The sequence below is a fragment of the Mytilus edulis genome, chromosome 10 (genome assembly GCF_963676685.1).
Source record: "Mytilus edulis chromosome 10, xbMytEdul2.2, whole genome shotgun sequence".
Taxonomy (NCBI): domain Eukaryota; kingdom Metazoa; phylum Mollusca; class Bivalvia; order Mytilida; family Mytilidae; genus Mytilus; species Mytilus edulis.
This window is the reverse complement of record NC_092353.1, coordinates 41570648-41590059: the sequence shown is the minus strand read 5'-3', so window position 1 is coordinate 41590059 and position 19412 is coordinate 41570648. Positions and strand designations below refer to the sequence as shown.

Here is a 19412-nt window from a genome sequence, read left to right as displayed (position 1 = left end):
TGACCAAACTTATTAGGTGGTTTGATATTTTCCCGAGTGTTTGTTTAAAAATACATCATCATTTACATAATTAATAAAAGAAATGTTGTCTTGTTATTGTTTGTCTATAACATCACCTGTTATGTTGCCGGGTAGTATTATAATATTTATCATTTTCTTCAAATTTTAAACCTTTTTTACGAAGAATTCAATTCATGTGCAGCGCGCATGAATATACTCCAACTTGTCAATTTATGCAGATAATCAGTTTCCCACACTTTTTAATCATGTTTTGAAGATATTTATTTGATATTTGGTATTTCCATTGTTACTGATGAATGTTTTGTTTTGTGAATTATACCTAATAATAATATAATTTACAGGAAAAAATGACACTGAAAAGAAAATAATGGTATATATCTTCTGTAAGCAAAGAGAAACCAAAAGTATCCTGTTCCTTCTACTTCAGGTTTGTAAATTAGAACAATACTTAAGGAATTACTGTAATATTTTTTCTGTCTATGAAGAAATAACATAAAAAAGTGGTGCAAACTGAATAACCCGCGTAGGTGCTAGATTGATGCAACAAGCCATATCAAATATTGTTGAATTTCACACAAGAGCTATGAAAAAACATTTCAAGGAAAAAAGTGAACAATATTACTTCAATGATCCATCTATTTTAGAATTCATGTACAAAGAGCTCACACTGGGTGGATCTAAAGAAACTAATCCAGCTATGCAAGAAAGGTTAAGAATTATATCTTCTAGGCAACACCAACCTTCTAGCAGACCTACGCCATGACAATCCTGGAAGGTCTAACATCGAATGTGACACTTTCTTTGAGAAATTAGGTGGAATTATTGACGACTTATCAGCTGCTGATGATATAAGGCATGGCCATACTCACTTAAGCGAATTTATTTCCTTAAGAGACATGATAGACCAGGCAACAGCTAAATGTCCACCCAATACATCCATTCCGTCAGCTAGTCTCGTACGCCTCCTGTTTTTCTCCGAAGAATCCGTATTGTAAAGGTGCTTCAATTTTACTAGTAGGCTTGATGTGCAATTCAAGATTCAGCGTCGAAAATTAAGGGCTGCACACATGGATAGTCACTTTTGTAATGCCCAATTCAAGTACTATGAAAGCATTTGCAATAGAAGAGAAAGAAAAAAATGCATTCTGACTTTTTCTGATGACAAGGCAAAGGTCTCAATAGGAGAGCCAGGGTTATCTGTTTTCAACAGGAGTGCGAGGGAAGCGATCGATAGTACCAACAACTAGTACACTTGTTGCTCTGATCACGATATGACAAAAAGTAGTTTGACGCTATCTGTGGTTTAAAGTGCATCGTACCTAGCAGTCTTGACAAGTTTTTTGTTCAAGGAAAAGTCGTCACCATTTTGAACGACTCTGTTATTTCAGCCTTGCCTCTCCTTTTCCTCATGTAACAGTCATTTCGAAAATGATCGAAAACAGCATAGAAACCCGTTCTTTTTAAAGTTTACCGATGGTAGGATAGACCAGCGAAACACCCTAGAGTCTGTAAAATTGGCCAATATATGTTTATTCAAAGAACATAATTAAGACTTTCTTGTTCGTTTTAGATGCGCCCAGGCCAAAGCTATACAAACCCTGCGGAAAGGGTTATGAGTTTGTTGAATCTCGTATCGTATTGCAAAATGTTTCTCTAGAAAGGAATAAATGTGAAGAAAAGATTGAGAATATACTAAAAAGCAGGAATAGTATGTCAGAAATTCGTACAGCTCATAAAACAAAACAAAACTACCAGATTCAAAGATAAAGGAGAGTTGGACTGAAGTCATCAGACTTAAGTGGAAAGATGACCCAGTACAATTAATGGACCCAGTTGCAGATCAAGAAATAGACATAATGAAACGACACATACGTGAATTGTTTCCAGAAATGAACATCAGTAAACTTCAGAAGGCACACACAAAGAAAGTAATATCTTATCGGCTCGATAAACATTCAAAGATGACAAACTATGTATATCAGCTACGGAAATGTGATGACATTAATTGCTGTTTGCCCCCAGAGAGCAACCCTCTGCCAGAATGGCTTCCTGATCCAATCTAAGATGACACCGGGGAGCATTATCTCCCATATGCTGAAGTCAAAGGCAAAGAAACAACAGAGAATCAAAGGCCTTCCTTGGTGAAAATGAAACTGAAAAAAAGCTTAATAAACAATTAGAAATACCAGAAGAACCAGTAAGTGTTGAGACCATTGACAAAAATGTAGAAGTCGATTACATGGCTACTGAGTTGAGAGATGAAAATGTGGAGACAACAACCATGACAAGGAAGACAAGGGATACGTTGATATCCCGGATTCTCCGGCTAGCTTATGCACCGTGCAAAACGCTAGATCAATGGCCGAGTGTGTGGAGTGCAGAAAACCCCGTGTGATTTATTTATATCGACAAATGACTGAAAGACAACAATACAGCTTGGATCTGGGCTTAAGGGATTGGGAGTACTCATGCGGTTCACCCCTGTTGCCACCATCAAACCCTGTGTACAAATCTGTAATGTGCCGATCATCACTATCATGTGAAAGTCCAGTAGAAATAGCATATATCAGAGCCGGTCTAGGTCCACTGAACATTTGTTGCTATTGTTGTAGTGAATCAAAGGGTCAAGTTGAACAGGAACTTCATAAAACAGTTAAGACTGTTCTACCCATTTGCCAGGAATGTCTTGATTGTGGAAAAGAAATAATTACACAACGACCATACGGCAATGCAAACAGGCAAAGAAGTGAAATTAACACTGCTGTCAAACAATTGTATTGTTCACTTCTATGTTCTTGCATTTCTGATATTCAATTTGAAAACAAAACATTAGATAACATTGAGTATTTATTTGAACAACAGTCAGGTAGGACTTGTTTGCCCTATCTTTTTGGGAAGAAAGAAATATACGGAACACTTAAAACTAAAGCATGGGCAATACAAACTCTAACAAAAACCCCAGAGTGATATCATGTGCTCCGAAAGGGAATGCATATCCTACTTCGCATGATGTATCCATCTTATTGCCAAAGAGTCAAAGCTGATTATAGGTTTATATCATTAAAATGTCAAATCAGTAAAAGAGAACTGGAACAACACAGTGTATATGTCAATGATCGTTTGTTACACGCTCATGTAATAGCAATTTACCAGATCATGATGTCGACAGTAAAACTATTTAAGCGATGATGTCCCTGCAGTGAACACAAGCTCTAGAACAAATGTAGAATATCGGATCAACTGAGAAATGTAGACACATTTTGACCCAGCAATCTTTTAAAATTAATAAGTGTCGTCTGCCTATTTTTGTGTTCTGGCCTGTGGTCACTATGTTGGTGATTATGGGTTTTATTGTGTGTTAAAATTCCAGAGGGTCAGGATCGATAAGGGGAAGTTTTGTGTACCCATAACCAACCAAACATAACATTGAACCGACTGCAAATCTGACACTGAGTGCATGTTAAAAAACGTGCCAAAAAAAACCCAACTACCTACATACCCTGATTTATTTGCCTTGGCAGCAGGAAACAAACATATTTTTGTTTGGCCTTAATGTGATTAAGGGTACCGTAATTGTTTAAGCTTTCACTTGTCATCTATTTGTTATAATGTATAAGGTATGAAACATAAGATTTTCATGTTTTCAAATTGTCTATCCACATACATGTATGTATACATCTGTATTTACATTCAATGCTGAGTTCTAGCTATCCATTGAAACGTTACAAGCATAATTAAATTTACAATTTTCCTACATGTACTTCTGTTGCTAGCAGAATTTTTTTGAACTGTTTGAAAAGTTTCTATTGGCATGCATCTGTGTGTTTTTGTCGACACCTTCCACCTACAGCAAATATTTTTTGACAGCCTAAGAGTCCATATGTTATTCTGTCTTTTTCCTTCTAATGTTTGCCAAGCTGGTCAAACAACGTCTTATTTGTAAGCTTACCAAACTAGATTTCCTATGTATGACATCTCTTTCGTCGCAAATCTCGTCTATTGATGTCAGTCAAAGAATCGGCAGTGCTGATAAAATATTGCGACCTTTTTGTCGCAAATATCAAAATCATGCGAAATCATTACTGCATTCTTCACCTATAAACAAATTAAAAAAAAACTGTTTGCAGTGATTGCGAATTAAGATATGTTGTTTAGTGTGTACAATAGCTACAAATTGTTAATGAATACAATGTCTCTTTTAAGGAAAATTTAAAGATACCCATAACTTAAAACAGTTTGTCTTGAATATGAATGAAATATCTGCCACAGGACAAATCTTGACTTTTAACATAGGTTGGATGATAGCTTCTTTTTGTTATTTGGAAGATCAAAAACAGTTTATTTAAAAGCAGGCTAAGTAATTGGTTGAAATTTTTACATTACGTCCAGGAGCAAATATTCCATGCATATTCAGGGCGAGGAAAATTCATTCACAATTGATATTTACAGCTGGGGGAACCTGAATGAGGTCTGAATATAATTACTGTAATATTTTTATAATAAAAGTATATAACAAATCTAATAACGGACCCCTCAAAACGTTTTTCCAGTGCAGATTTTCTCACTACGTATATACACGAGGTACAAGATTTAACAGCCCAATCTCGACTAAACGTGGGGCAGTATTTATACTTCCCACACAAGTGTACGGTCGCACATTTTTAGATTGAGCCTTACTGTCGTATGACAGAAGTCCTGGTGACTATATGTATATCCTTATAGTATGGAATGAATTGAATTCATCTTATCTAATATAATCGCTAAAATGTTCGAAAAGAAATCTATTATTCTAGGACTTGTTCGCCTATGCGTGAACAAAATCAAATACCTGTAAAATTTAAAATTAGTATGTTATTGTCAAAATAAAGCCGAAACTTTTACCACTATATAATATTTTTATTTGATGTAATAATATATAAATATAGATAAATAAATGTTTAATATTCCAATTCGAAGATGTTTAAACTTTGAGGGAAACGGGAAAATTGGCCTTACGTCGTCTACTCATTTTGAAGATCAGAGGATAATAATACTAACATGTTAAAAGCATGGATACATTCATTGCTTGATTTTTTTTTTCTTTTCATCCATTGCAAATATCCCATGCACATTCAGGGTAAGAACTACAGTACGTATACAAGTCTGATTAATATAAAAGAAAAAGTTGTAAACCGGGAGAAGAATTAAGAACCCATCATATACATTGTGCAAGAGATATTTGAAGTGCAGAGAGTGTTGCTATTTCCCTTCACGAGGCAGAAGATATAGTTTAAAGGTAACATACCCTTTTCGACCGAACGTGTCTGCGTATTTATACATCCCAAAAGAACCAAACGGTCGCACTAATCCATCTACATCCTCATCAGAGGAAATTGTTGGTTATTTGCATGACTTTTCGCCGATAAAGACAAGTAAAAATAATACAAGATATTTCAACGCAACCCTGCAGAACAGAGATGAATTCCATAGACTTGTGTGTTTCTCGCTGGACAAGCTGAGTGATTTTACAAATGCAGAGAAAATGAAATCTCCGCTGAAACTTATCAACATAGCCATGGTTCCATCTGTAACTGAAACTGGGAAAATAGACATTAAAGTCTCTAGATTTTCGAACCTGAAGATTGTGAACAAGCTTCTATTCAAAAAACGAAAATTATATTTCTACGACAATGTTTCAAATCTGGATGAGTTAAAGATATCACATCAAACGGTGTATACTGCATATAATTTAAAGATCATTAAAACAGGACCATTTGACTTCAAGGGTGAATTATTGTTTTTTCCTAAAAATATTATGATCCCCAATTTGATGAAGAAAAAATATTCTAAGTGCAAATCTTACCCACATCTTGTAGAGGTAGTGTTTGGTTTTGAAGGGAAAAAAATATACATCCAGGGGGAGCTTCTGGGTATGGAAGCTCCTTTTTTTGAACAATCAATGCATTTGAATGGGGACTGTCCCCATTGTATCTATGATTATTCTCTCAAACTTATTTTAGAGTCTACATTTTAATGAATAAATACCAAACACTTACTTTAAAACAACAGATTTTTTTTTACTTAAAAGGGGAACATATTTATTGTATTTTAAACTTTTCTACATGAGGGGGCAACTATACATTTAATAATAAAGAAGATATAAGTCCTGGAATAAAACAAAATTAATGGACATGTTTTGATCATATAATACCAGTATAGTTCGTAGGCCGGAAAGTTTCTTTAAAAGAAAAATACTGATGTGCCCTTTTGTACTTAGAAATGGTTTTTACAACAACAAAAAAAGCTTTTATCACATGAAATTGATTCCTCATTTCATGTGTAATCAATTCCTCATTTCATGTGTAGTCATTACATTGAAGGGTTACTCTCATTCGAGGGGTTGTTCCCAACCTTTTGGATAGATTTCTTCATAACAACAGTTTTCTTTTCTTGACCATCGTAAATGAAAAAGTTGAGACGTAAAACTGCTTGAAACACGTGTGTCACTCAAACGAATTTAAAGTAGTCTCCCTAATCAATTACCTATATTGAAGTCGAAGGATAATTAAAGTTTTAAATCGGAGATTTTTCTTGCTTTTAAACATTTTTCGTCACAACAAAGCTTTCTTTTTTAAACTATCTTTAAAAGGAGAGGATACGTCAATAGTTTGCTTCAAACACGTGCGTGGCAAAGTTGAAAATAAATTCTGTAATACTATGTGACATTTAGCGGAAGCCATTTAAGCATATCATTTTGTCAAACAATTCAATCAACACCTTTATTAATTAGTCCTTTGTTGTAGATAGCTATAAAATGCAATCAGCTGATTATTGATTTTCTGTCCAAATCTTAATGAGGTCAAGGTGAATTCCGAGTATTGTCTGATCGGGTTAAGTCCGAGAAACTCGAAAAAAAAAAGTAAATTAACAAGATGGAGGAAAATAAATCGTATTATATAGTTCTTTCGCCAAATTCTTTCGCAAATGACGAATTTTTATCGCCACAATTATTATTTTTTCGCAAATTGCGACCGCCAGCGGAAACCCGGACATGTCGTTGGAATCCCCCTTTGTCCTGCGTTGGTAACTCCCCCTTTTCAAAATGGCTGGACCCGCCCCTGACATGTAGTATGATTTGATAGCGATAAACTATCTAAATATTTTAAAGTTATACTATGATTAAAAGCCATTACCCTCGACCTCATTGAAGTTTGTTGGTTGCCAGTGGTGAATCCAGAGACGGTTTCAACTTTATTTTGATGATCGATACATTTAAATTGGGACATATATTTAAAACCACCCGACCCCTTTATAACTAGGTTAAGGACCCCCTGGTTGCTCTAATATTTTTTTTCAAACTATGAACATTTTAGAGTGACGCTGTCATTGATTGATTGAAGTTGTGTGACTTTGGTGAATGAAGTGCATTCCGAATTTCAATAAAAAAAAAACATTATCTTAAAATCAACTATAAGTACATAATAAAACAAACATCTTGGCTAAAATGGCCAAAACCTAATACAAACAAAAACTATTATATGGTTGGCACGAATTACTCTAATATGAACAACATAACACACGGAAACAACCAATTAAACCCAATAATACGATAAATTGAAAACCGGGGTCCACCCTTATGTACAAAGTCATCTCTGGAGACATATAAATATATGTATCATATTGTATTCTAGATATGAATGAAAATTGAAAGTTGCCCAATCTGCAAAGTTAGTCTCATTGGAGTCTTAAGCGTGACAATTTGACGATTTTTTGTAAACGTGACACTTGAAAGTTGTAGTATTGTGCTGTGAAAACGGGAAATAAAATCTTACTGGACTTGGGGAATTACAAAAAAGAACGACTTGCTAACGTACATAGTGTAAGCGGCATACAGGAAATTTCAAAACAACAAGCAGGATCTGGCATCAGACCCCCCCCCCCCACAAATTGAGTCACCCTAGACTTCATTTCCTGTTTTCACAGCACAATAATACAACTTTCACGTGCCACACTTACAAAAAAATCGTCAATCCAAAAAGCTAGAATGTGATAATCTCTTGTAAAATAATATCCTTCTTTCAAATTAATCATTTGTCTTGTATACCTAGTGATAGACGTAAAATTATAAAAGTATGCACTAGTACTTTACATGCAATAATTTCTCCGTATGTAGCTCGAGAATTTATACTTGTAAAGATTTTTATAAAATGATGATAATTATGTCATCAGCCATTTAGATGATTTATATTAACTGAGACAACAATGAGGATATACAGATTGGGTTTATACTACCTTCTGCTTGACTGAATTTTGTTGAATTATGGTCCATGTACTTGACATCGGTCATTCAAGTTGTTCCAACACCTGCAAAATCATAACATGTAGATATTTCATAATAAAACTTCATTTACAAATACTGAATATTGCATTTATTGCTTATAAAATATATATTTATGATATCTCTTCTTTTTCTTCGGGTCTCTGTTTCTGCTAAAGTTACAGGTGTGTATGCTGAACAAGAAACAGTTGATGTTTATGGAACATCGAAAGAAAAGAAAGAATTTGTTATTGCAGATAGCACTTCAGCCATGCCATTGGTGCTATGGAACGAGCAAATTGATTGTGTTCAAAGAAATGAATACTATAATTTCAAAAATGTTTCTACCAGAATTTTTCAAGAATATATAAAATTATCAGCCACAAACAGGACAGTCATCAAACATATGGACAATATCAAACTACCGACAACAGTTATTGGAAACATCCATCAAGTTTTACTCAATAAAACCTACAAGTGCGGATCATGCTCACAAAATGTAATGTCAAATGACATAGGCAAAATCACAACCAAATGTACTTCGTGTTCCACGAAGCAAAGAAATGAATCATTAAAACTGTTGTCATTTTGCAAAATAAATTATTCGGACAACAGCCTATCAACTAAACTGACCATTTTTGATACAGAGTTGAAAGCATTCCTTACTACTATACATAAAGAAAATCTCATAAATCAAACAGATGACTTTGAAGAATTTATGCTGACCCTACCAAAAATGAGACTGACACATAATAATATAGTTACTAGCATCTGCATCCAGGAAGCCTAATTTTACAATATGCTGGAGATATGATATAACTTTGTCCTTTAAATTTGTTAGTTTGTGTAACATGCCAAAAATTAAATTAGACATTTTTGAGTTACCTCTCTTTGCATATATAGAGTTCAGCTATGGAAGTTTTGTAACATGTCAAATACATTGAATTACATTAGAAATGTTTGAGTTATCTATCTTTGTATAGAGTTAAGCAAATGAATTGAAATTTGGAAATTAAATAAAATTGGAAAAAAGAGATCAGATAATTTTTATATTAGCATTTTTATATTTTATCAAATCATATTTATGATACAGTTTGATTATTTTGTCCAAATATTAATTAAAGGTATTTCAAAATATTATTTACTTCATTCTAGTAATTAGTGTACAGGTAAAAACTGTTCACTACATTGTATGTTTTTACTATTGATAAATAACTGATCGACAGGTGTAGTTGTTTCTCAGTTTTGTGAACAAGAATATTTGAAGATTTAAGGTTGGTGTATTTTGTAAATATTTATAATGATTGTGAATATGACTGTTTGATATAAAAGAGTTTTATAAAATACAATAAGAACAAAAATATAATACGTACATGTAAATAACATTCTATATTTTTATCTGAAGTTTTGCAAATGCAAATATGATTTTAAAATTTTGTTTAATCATTTGAATTTGAAGTATACTTTTATTGAACTTATTGATAGGCATTGTTGAGAAATATTTATACTATGAAAGATGTGTTTTACATTTTAAATATAAAAGGTTCTGCTAAAGTAAATATTGTTCACAGGTAGATCTATATGTGATTTTCATACTAGAGGATGATATTATTGCAGTAAAATTGTCTGCCATTTCCTTATTTAGGGTATGTATATATAATTGTTATTATGTGCCCTTGATTGATATTATGATAATGTTTAGTTAATTTTTGATATTTCTAATTGAAACATTATTGATTATTCATGAACAAATGTTGTTTACTTTGAAGACTTTCTCTTGTGTTCATTTTTTGATTTGAGAAATGTTATGAATTGTAATATTCAGAAAGGGAGATAATCAAGTTCTTAAAGCTTTTATATAGCTTTAGTTAAATTAATGTTTCTATTGTATTTAATTGATATTTGAAAAAGCAATCTTTATTTCAAGTTAAAGTTAATTTATATCTGCATTTCATTAGTCTTATGATGTTCTGTGTTTTTCTATTTTTCCACAAATATTGAACTATTCAGCGTTGTCAATAATTAATGTTATTTTCGATATATGTATAATGTGAATAGAATATATGATTCCAGTATAATAAATTCATGAACCTTACATTTGTGCTTTCGTAAGCCAGTTTTATCGTTTTCGGAGGTTACAAAAATGGCGTCGTCGACAGGATAATTATATTATATACTTATAAATTGGCAACGTTGGTTAGACAATAATTTCTAGGATTTAAGTGCTAGATATTACAAGCAAGATGGAAACTAAAGAAGAAAAGTTACAGAAAGAAGTAGATGAATTGAGTAAGAAATTATACCATATGCACAAAGAAAAAGGTGAAAACTTACAATTAAAGCAACAATTAGAACATAATAACAAAATCATTGAACAATTACAAAAATCAACTAAAACTGTATATGTTGCAAAAGAGAGACCGTTTACAAAATTATCCGGTAGACCCGAAAAGACAAAGATCCGATAATAAGTGATTGGTTGGAAGATGCCCGAGAACATCTCGTTACAATACCAGACGAAAAAGCCAAAATTGACTTTCTTATGCAAAATCTAATATCTCCAGCTAAAGATGAGATAAGACTAAGACCGTTATTAGAAAGAGATTCTGCTGCTAAAATTTTGCTTTTGATTCATAGTATTTATGATGGTGATGATTCAGTTAGTCAATTACAACAGCTATTTTTTCAAAGAAATCAAAAAGAGAATGAAACTTTGCAAGACTATTCCTTGAATCTTATGAAAAATTTTGACCAAATAAACAAGCGAGATAACACAGTTTTGGGTGACAAAGATAAAGTTCTTAAAGATCGCTTTATTGAAGGCATTAAAGAACCACACTTGAAACGAGAAGTAAAACGATTCAGCTATGAACACAAGACAATGAAATTTCTTGAGTTTAGACAAGAAGTATTACTTTGGGTAAATGAAAATACACAAAGTTGGAAAGTAAAACTTCAAATGCAAGATGCCGAAGTTGTTAGCAATCAAGCAATAAAATCCGAACATACATCGAAAGACAACTCCGAGATATTAAAACTTCTCACAAAACAACAGGAAATGTTAGAAAAGCAACAACAGCAAATTGATAGGTTATCAAACAGGTCTAATGTTAAAACATATAGTGATTCAACAAACAATGATGTATATAATAGCCATCAACCAATTGTTTGTTATAATTGTGGTTGTGAGGGTCATAAACGTCCGGAATGTCCATAAGAAGTGACGAATATACACAGAAAACACATACTCGAGGACAATTTAGAGGTAGAGGAAGAGGTTATCGTGGTAGATATAGCCAAAGAGGTAACAGATATCAAGGTCGAAGTGGTGTTGTTCCTAGTGACCCAGAAGAGGTAAAAGAGTAGCTTCTACTTAGGCGAGTCGATCAGTAGAAGATACTTTAGTACAAGTAGACTCCAATTCATTTCAGAGTAATATTTTTAAAAACATTGCTAGTAAAAGTCCAGAGACAGAAATTGTTGTTGAAAATCAATCAGCTATAGCACTTATAGATACTGGTTCCCAGGTTTCAACAGTTACTGAAACATTTTAAAACATTATTACAAAAGAAACCAATACTACATGATATAACAAAATGGATGAAAGTCACTGGAGCCAATGATTTACCGATACCATATTTAGGTTATATTGAACTTAACGTTTCAGTAGCGAAAACAATGATTCCGAATGTTGGTTTTCTTGTTGTGAAAGATACTGATAACATTAGTAAATTACCATTTTTACTAGGAAGTAATTTTTTTATGAAGATGAAAGAAGCTTTAGAAGTTTATAATGAAACCGAAACAAACACTCTTATTGGGAAGCAATTGTCAGGTATTTTAACTGTATACAATAATTCTTTTGACTGTGAAATACTAGATTCTCCAAAAATATCTTTTGTTAAGATAGCAGGTAGTAAGTAGTCCAGTACATATACCGGGAAATTCAATGAAGACAGTAATGAGTACAACCAGGCAAAAACACAATAATAAAAAGTGTTGTGCAGTTGTTCGGTCATTACAAGGTAACCAAGGCTCTTTACCAAGAAACATTATGGTAGTTGATAGTTATAGTCCAGGAACAGTACCGGTACGTATGATTAATATAGGATAAGAAGATGTATGGATTAATCAGAAAACAAGAGTTGGTACATTACATTCAGCTTCACTGATACACGAGGTGTCACAAGACAATATTGACATTGATATAGATCACTCAAATTAATGTTCAAATACAGAAAATAGATATTGCTGTTTGTAAGCAAGCTACAACAAATACAGAGAATAAGAAAATACAATTGAATGACCTCGACATAGAAAAGAAAAATCTTACCAATGAACAAATAGAAAAAAGTTGAAGATTTGTTAAACAAGAATACCGATATATTCTGTAAAAACGATTTAGATTTAGGATATACAGACATTGTAAAGCATAGAATTCTTACAACAGACGAGAAACCGATTGCGATTCCGCATAGACGTATTCCACCTAATCAATTGAAGGAAGTTAGAGCACATATCAAACCATTGTTAAATCAAAACATTATTCGTAAGAGTAGTAGCCCTCGTAGTAAAAGTTCGTAAGCATGACAAGTCTATTAGACTGTGTGTAGATTACAGATTACTGAATAAAAAGACAATACGATACGCTTATCCACTTCCAAGAATCAAGGAGGCATTAGACACCTTGCATGAAACAAAGTTTTATACCACGCTAGACTTATCACAAGGTTATTATCAGGTAGCGACCGATGAAAGAGATATACATAAGACTGCATTTCGTGTTGGAACGGGAGGTCTTTATGAGTACCTTAGGATGCCAATGGGACTTTCTAATAGTGCAGCTACATTCCAAAAAATAATGGAAGCATGCTTTAATGACAAAAATTTTGAGATCTTACCTATTTATTTAGATGATATTCTTATCTTTTCAAAGAGAGTTGAAGAACAGTTAGAACGCCTGGAGTTTGTGTTTCAACGACTAAGACAGCATGGTTTGAAATTAAAATTGTCAAAATGTAATTTCTTCAAGAAGGAGGTAAGATACTTAGGACACGTTTTTTTCGCAAGAAGGCATAAAAACAAACCCAGACAAAACAAAATCAATCCAAGATTGGAAAGTACCTACCACAGAAAAAGAACTCCGATCATTCCTAGGACTATGTAGTTACTATAGGAAGTTTGTTCCAAAGTTCAGTAAGATAGCTGCTCCGTTACATGCACTCATTACAAAAACAAATGGAAAGAAGGGAAAATCAAAACAATTTAAATTACTAAGTGCTAAAGAATTTCAAGAAAAATGGGATGCGAAATGTTTAGAGTCGTTTGAAGAGCTAAAACAGAAGTTAGTAAGTTCGCCAGTTTCGGTTAGAAACCGATGCATGTATAGAAGGTTTAGGTGCTGTTCTATCGCAAGAACAAGAACAAGGAACTGTTGTCATAGCTTACGCATCACGCAGCTTACACCCGAACGAAAAGAACATGGAAAACTACAGTTCTATGAAACTTGAAATGTTGGCTCTAAAATGGGCTGTGACCGAAAAATTCAGAGACTATTTGATAGGAAGTAAATTTATAGTTTATACCGATAACAATCCTTTATGTTACCTGCAAACTGCAAAATTGGGTGCGACTGAAATGAGATGGGTTTCTCAACTTGCACAATTTGACTATGAGGTTAAATATAGATCCGGACGATCTAATGTCAATGTATTGAGCAGGAATGCATTAGATGTTGAGACAAATATCAGACAAATCGTACAAAGTTCTTCTTTAAGCAAATTGCGAGAGTGTAAAAACAACGATGTACAACACATGCATATAAACCAAATAAACTTGACTGATCAAATAGAGACAATGTCAACATTTCCAGAGTATACTGCAGACGAAATAAAACAATTACAAAGTAGTGATAATGTTCTCTCTGTTGTTTTAAATTTTGTAGAGCAGGGCAAACTGACAACACAGATGATGACGAGACAAACGAAACCAGTGAAGAAGTTACTGAGGAAATTCAATTCATTGGTGATAGACAATGGTATTTTATACAGACAAATCAGTGACATAGAATGTGGTGAGTGTAAACACTTAGTTATACCGGAAACATTGAAACACTATGTTCTTGAAACTCTACACAATTTATCCGGACACCAAGGTACAGAACGAACATTAGCACTATTGCATAAACGATGTTACTGGTCAGATATGGTAAACGATGTAAAACATTGGATCAAAACATGTGAACGTTGTTTAGTTGCTAAAAACCCTTAACCAAAAGTTCGTCCATCAATGGGTTCGTTTATAGCATGTAAACCATTAGATATTTTAGCTATGGATTTTACAGTTTTGGAGAAATCTTCAGATGGTAGAGAAAACGTTTTAGTACTAACTGATGTGTTTACTAAATTTACACAAGCATTTCCGACTAGAGACCAGAAAGCAACAACTGTCGCTAAAGTATTAGTTAAAGATTGGTTTTTGAAACTAGGGATACCAAAAAGGTTACACAGTGATCAGGGTAGGAATTTTGAGGGTGTAGTGATACGTGAACTCTGTAGAATATATGACATTAAGAAATCACGCACAACACCGTACAAACCAGAAGGAAACGCTCAAACTGAGAGATTCAATAGGACCATGCATGATAGATTAAGAACATTAATGCCTGAAAAGAAAGCTAAATGGCCCGAGTATTTGCCAGAACTAACCTTTATGTACAATGCAACACCGCATTCTTCAACTGGATATACTCCATATTTCCTGATATTTGGTCATGAGCCGAGACTCTCTATTGACAATCTTTTTCATAATGATATGACGGAAATAGACACTGATTTAGACATTTATTTAGCAAATCATCAAAAGCGAATGACCGAAGCCTTGAAGACAGCTAATGAGAACATTCATAAGAAAGCGAGTGAAAGACAAGACATTATGAACAGAGGAACAGATGACAAGTCTATAGAAATTGGTTCCAACATCTTATTGAAGAAACATGTACAAGGACGAAACAAAATGCAGGACAATTGGCATCCAACACCGTACAAAGTTGTTCACCGTTTTAAAGACAATGTGTATGGGATTCAATTAGCCGATGATAGTGGCCCCGTTAGGAATGTCACAAGAAGAGAAATCTGTGACACAGGAAACGTTGACATGATGCAAAACTCAAGTCTAGATATTACTGAGGACAGTAATTCGAGTTTTGGAGGATGGAATGTGACCATTGTTGACCCGAATTCGTTACCAATTCAAATTGACCATCAGGAATCTGGCGAAGATGAACAAGATGTAACTTCAGCTAGCGTAGATGATGACAATTCAATAAGGAGATCAAAACGAACAAACGCTGGAAAACATTCAAATCCTTTTAACTTGCCAGAGTCTGTCTTGTTAAAAGAAACATCTGTTCATGGAAACATAGAACCAGTGAAATTTGAACAATTGGGCGAAGCAATTGTTGCATTAGGAACTAGTCTTGGACAGAGTTTAGGACAAACACTTCAAGAAGGATGGTTAAAGCATAATATGTCAAACAAGTAGATTTATGTTGAAAAATGATAATTTTGAGAGAAAGTATATTTTTTTTGTATAGTCAAACGATCAAAATATTTTTATGCTAGATCATTATAATAATTATGATAATGCTATTGAATATGTAGTTGTGTATTTTTATATTGTTTGTTGAGGGCAACAAAAAAAGAAAACTAGACTGATTTGTAACATGCCAAAAATTATATTAGACATTTTTGAGTTACCTCTCTTTGCATATATAGAGTTCAGCTATTGCAGTTTTGTAACATGTCAAATACATTGAATTACATTAGAAATGTTTGAGTTATCTATCTTTGTAAAGAGTTAAGCAAATGAATTGAAATTTGGAAATTAAATAAAATTGGAAAAAAGAGATAAGATAATTTTTATATTAGCATTTATATATTTTATCAAATCATATTTATGATACAGTTTGATTATTTTGTCCAAATATTATTTAAAGGTATTTCAAAATATTATTTACTTCATTCTAGTAATTAGTGTACAGGTAAAAACTGTTCACTACATTGTATGTTTTTACTATTGATAAATAACTGATCGACAGGTGTAGTTGTGTCTCAGTTGTGTGAACAAGAATATTTGAAGATTTAAGGTTGGTGTATTTTGTAAAAATGTATAATGATTGTGAATATGACTGTTTGATATAAAAGAGTTTTATAAAATACAATAAGAACAAAAATATGATACGTACATGTAAATAACATTCTATATTTTTATCTGAAGTTTTGCAAATGCAAATATGATTTTAAAATTTTGTTTAATCATTTGAATTTGAAGTATACTTTTATTGAACTTATTGATAGGCAGTGTTGAGAAATATTTATACTATGAAAGATGTGTTTTACATTTTAAATATAAAAGGTTCTGATAAAGTAAATATTGTTCACAGGTAGATCTATATGTGATTTTCATACTAGGGGATGATATTATTGCAGTAAAATTGTCTGCCATTTCCTTATTAAGGGTATGTATATTGAATTGTTATTATGTGCCCTTGATTGATATTATGATAATGTTTAGTTAATTTTTGATATTTCTAATTGAAACATTATTGATTATTCATAAACAAATGTTGTTTACTTTGAAGACTTTCTCATGTGTTCATATTTTGATTTGAGAAATGTTATGAATTGTAATATTCAGAAAGGGAGATAATCAAGTTCTTAAAGCTTTTATATAGCTTTGGTTAAATTAATGTTTCTATTGTATTTAATTGATATTTGAAAAAGCAATCTTTATTTCAAGTTAAAGTTAATTTATATCTGCATTTCATTAGTCTTATGATGTTTTGTGTTTTTCTATTTTTCCACAAATATTGAACTATTCAGCGTTGCCAATAATTAATGTTATTTTCGATATATGTATCATGTGAATAGAATATATGATTCCAGTATAATAAATTCATGAACCTTACATTTGTGCTTTCGTAGCCAGTTTTATCGTTTTCGGAGGTTACATTTGTTTTTATGGGGAAAAAATTATAATTATTTTTATTTAATCTATTGAACATGAACTTGGCCAAGACGCTAACTTTGGATTTTATTGATTTTGTTTACACTTGTTTACAGGAAATAAACATGCTTGATTAGAATTTTATTCTTAAATTATTTAAACTTCTACTAACTATATATCAAGAATTTATAAAATGTTTATAATACAATAAAGTATATAGAAATGAAGAATGTGTAAAAAAATACCCTGATCAAAATGTAAAAAACAACCCTAAAGCCAACATTGAATGGGTCTTCAATATGAGAAATTGCCATCAAGAGGCTGGCTTGAGCAGGCTCCAAAAAATGCATCTACTATGACATGAAAATGGACACTGCTTGTACACGTTGAAAATACAAGAAATGAGCAAACATGAAAACCACACCATTTTTGATACCAAAAAATATAAATTACCGACATGAAACAGGCTCAAAATGCTGCAGGTTTAAACAAGTTTTGTGAGATCTGAATTTCACCTCTTGCCCTCTAGCCAATGTAGAATAGATAAACACCTATAATCTATTGAATATAAATTTTAAATCTATGTCAAAAGAAGTCCTGGTCCTGAATTAGTTTAAAGAATTTCAACTTCGCAGTGATTTTTGTATAACTTAATCATGACCATCTAGGTCAAAAGAAGTCCTGGTCCTGAATTAGTTTAAAGAATTTCAACTTCGCAGTGATTTTTGTATAACTTAATCTTGACCTGTTTAAATTCAATGTTCTATCTAATAATTTATTGTCACATTATCATTGAACATAGAAGATTCACATAAATCACTATTCCATTTTTGTTTGCGGCAATAATCAAAATCAAGAGGAGAATACATGAAAAACAAGCAGAGAAATAAAAAACAAAATACATTTACAACAACTAGTAAAAAATAAGAGTGAAATCAGGTCTTAAGGTTATGCTTGAAGATCTTAATTTTATATTAGTACATAACTTGGTCATGAGCAGATACTTACGTTCGCATATGTTCACCCGATGTTATTATTATCCATTGGCAGTAATTCTTGCACATGAGGTTTCACACAATTTATATGAAATGTGAGCTTTTGTCATCACTTAGAGTCTGTCTGTAGTATGCATCTGTTGTCCACTGAAACCACTCTTCTCTGAAACTACTGCAATAATTCAAAATTAAACCACACCAAATTCAGCTGAAAGATCCTTAAAGTTTCACAAAACATAACTGCCATTTCTTAAAATAGAAAGAAGAAGTTGGTATAATGACCGTCCAAAAACATATTTGGTTTTCAGACAAAAACTTTTATTCAGTGATTGAAACTTGATGAAATTTTATAGTCAAACTAAGATTTAACCTCAAACTAATTGCATCAGAAAATGTTTTAGTTCTAATCTAAAGCATAATGCCCTTAATATACACAGAAAAAAGTCCCATAAAATCTAATATGTGGAAAAATAAAAATCAGCATTTTTAATTTCCTACGGAAATTAACATTGGAAGGGGAGATAACTCCGCAAAAATGAGTCTTTTTTTGGTCTTTTTAGATTGATTTTCTTGAAATTTATGTAAAGTATGATACTTTGATGGGGTTAAAAGTTTGTTTTTGAATATATTATATAATCTTCTGCTAATGAAATGTACAAAACCGAAGTGTTATGGGTAGTCTTATTTTTCTTTGTCCATTTTTCATTAAAGAAATTGCAAATTTGAAGCTTTGTAACCATTTTGAAAAAATAATGTGAAATCTGGTATTGTTTATATCTGTATATTATATTTTTTTCAGCATCTGACTTGTCTAAAGAAACTTTTAACCACAAAAAGAAGAATACATGCTTAACTGTTTTTATTAAATTTGAGATTCTTTACCTTGACATGTTGAAAAATTCAATAAATGGTCAACTAATGAATTACGAAATCTAGATTATAGCTTGATAAAAGATATGAAAACACTTTTAGAGTTGTTTGTTATACTCTAAAAACCGCTAAAACATCAAGAATCAATACATTCTGATGAATAGAAGCGGTAAATTTATAATTTTGTATCAATTTTTATTAATATATCTGCCTTTTTTGCAAGA

At 32.3% G+C, this 19412-nt stretch overlaps 2 long non-coding RNA genes and 1 pseudogene across 2 annotated transcripts; 2 read left to right on the top strand and 1 right to left on the bottom strand.

Moving 5' to 3' along the window:
• Positions 1-2988, top strand: part of LOC139492773 (uncharacterized) — a 12627-nt pseudogene extending 9639 nt beyond the window's left edge.
• A 1073-nt stretch (positions 2989-4061) lies between these two features.
• Positions 4062-18671, bottom strand: LOC139491196 (uncharacterized). The gene is made up of 3 exons (XR_011656480.1): positions 18332-18671; positions 8293-8364; positions 4062-4116 (listed from the first exon to the last, which is right to left on the bottom strand). It is a non-coding gene; the product is annotated as an uncharacterized lncRNA (long non-coding RNA).
• LOC139491194 (uncharacterized) lies at positions 9453-12277 on the top strand. The gene is made up of 3 exons (XR_011656478.1): positions 9453-9591; positions 9889-9963; positions 10328-12277. It is a non-coding gene; the product is annotated as an uncharacterized lncRNA (long non-coding RNA).
• Positions 18672-19412: the final 741 nt, after the last annotated feature.